The sequence below is a fragment of the Schistocerca serialis genome, chromosome 7, assembly GCF_023864345.2.
Source record: "Schistocerca serialis cubense isolate TAMUIC-IGC-003099 chromosome 7, iqSchSeri2.2, whole genome shotgun sequence".
NCBI lineage: Eukaryota > Metazoa > Arthropoda > Insecta > Orthoptera > Acrididae > Schistocerca > Schistocerca serialis.
The window spans coordinates 295,497,178-295,499,048 of record NC_064644.1 but is presented as its reverse complement, the minus strand read 5'-3'; the positions used below and the strand labels follow the sequence as shown (position 1 = coordinate 295,499,048).

At 46.0% G+C, this 1,871-nt stretch overlaps 1 pseudogene; it reads right to left on the bottom strand.

Moving 5' to 3' along the window:
* Positions 1-1,488: 1,488 nt before the first annotated feature.
* On the bottom strand, positions 1,489-1,606 carry LOC126413669 (5S ribosomal RNA; annotated as a pseudogene).
* Between the last annotated feature and the right edge of the window lie 265 nt (positions 1,607-1,871).

The window sequence follows — 1,871 nt, the reverse complement described above, 5'->3', positions numbered from 1 at the left end:
CGTGAGGTCTGGAACAGTTAAAGGAGTTGAGTCAAGTAAAAAAGGTACGTAGCTTCTGGAATACTTAACTTTAATCCATAATTGGTGAACATCGGTCTGACGGTACATGCATCACAAGATAAATAGCAAATGATAATGGCGCCTTGCTAGGTTGTAGCAAATGAGGCACCTGAAGGCTATGCTAACTATCGTCTCGGCAAATGAGAGCTTAATTTGTCAGTGAACCATCGCAAGCAAAGTCGGCTGTACAACTGGGGCGAGTGCTAGGAAGTCTCTCTAGACCTGCCGTGTGGCGGCGCTCGGTCTGCAATCACTGATAGTGGCGACACGCGGGTCCGACGTATACTAACGGACCGCGGCCGATTTAAAGGCTACCACCTAGCAAGTGTGGTGTCTGGCGGTGACACCACAAATACCATGTCGCTGAGTTCTCAATTCGAATAAGGAACCATTGTGTACAATCCTGTATCACATCCACTACAAATGTGAGTCAGCAGGATAAGTGAATCGGACACAACATTACCAATCACTGAGGCAGGAGAGAGCGCCAGGGCATCACGTGTGAGGGATAGTAGCACCCTCTAGGAGGGAACCACGCATACTTTAACTATGGCTGCATGATACAGCGCATACTAGACCACTAAAGCCGGCCGGAGTGGCCGAGCAGTTCTAGGCGCTACAGTCTGGAACTGCGAAACCGCTACGGTCGCAGGTTCGAATCCTGCCTCGGGCATGAATGTGTGTGATGTCCTTAGGTTAGTTAGGTTTAAGTAGTTCTAAGTTCTAGGGGACTGATGACCTCAGAAGTTAAGTCCCATAGTGCCCAGAGCCATTTGAACCATTTTGAAGACCGCTGTTTCTGTAGCAATGTATGATTGAATAAATGGTCCCTAGCCTGAAAACCATGCATTTCCGGACGTAGGTTTATTAGACCTTTTTTTCGTTCCGTATCCTCTCATTGACCAATCCCTACAGTTTGTACACGGTGGAAAAAATCACCCTATACATTAAAAATATACAGCCAATGTTCGTCAGAATGTTCATCAGACTACCGTGTGAAAATTTGAAGAAAATCGGTCAAGAACTTTTCGAAAAGTTTTTCCCATTTGTATATTATATATTTATTTATGTAGGTATATTAAAACACGCGTATATTCGAATGCAACTTTGTGTAAAAATTTCGAAACAATCGCTGAGGAACTTTCGGAGATTTAAGATGTTGAACAAACGAACTTTTACGTTTTTATGTAGATTTCCCGTATAATTATTACATAAATATTTATAAGCACAATCCGTCTTCAGGTCACGTGTGGCCTACCGGGACCATCTGACCGCCGTGTCATCCTCAGTGGAGGATTCGGATAGGATGGGCGTGGGGTCAGCACACCGCTCTCCCGGTCGTTATGATGGTATTCTTGACCGAAGCCGCTACTATTCGGTCGAGTAGCTCCTCAATTGGCATCACGAGGCTGAGTGCACCCCGAAAAATGGCAACAGCGCATGGTGGCCTGGATGGTCACCCATCCAAGTGCCGACCACGCCCGACAGCGCTTAACTTCGGTGGTCTAACGGGAAGCGGTGTAGCCACTGCGGCAAGGCCGTTGCCACATGAATATTTGTACAGTACAGGGTGATTCAAAAAGAATACCACAACTTTAGGAATTTAAAACTCTGCAATGACAAAAGGCAGAGCTAAGCACTATCTGTCGGCGAATTAAGGGAGCTATAAAGATTCATTTAGTTGTACATTTGTTCGCTTGAGGCGCTGTTGACTAGGCGTCAGCGTCAGTTGATGCTAAGATGGCGACCGCTCAGCAGAAAGCTTTTTGTGTTATTGAGTACGGCAGAAGTGAATCGACGACAGTTGTTCA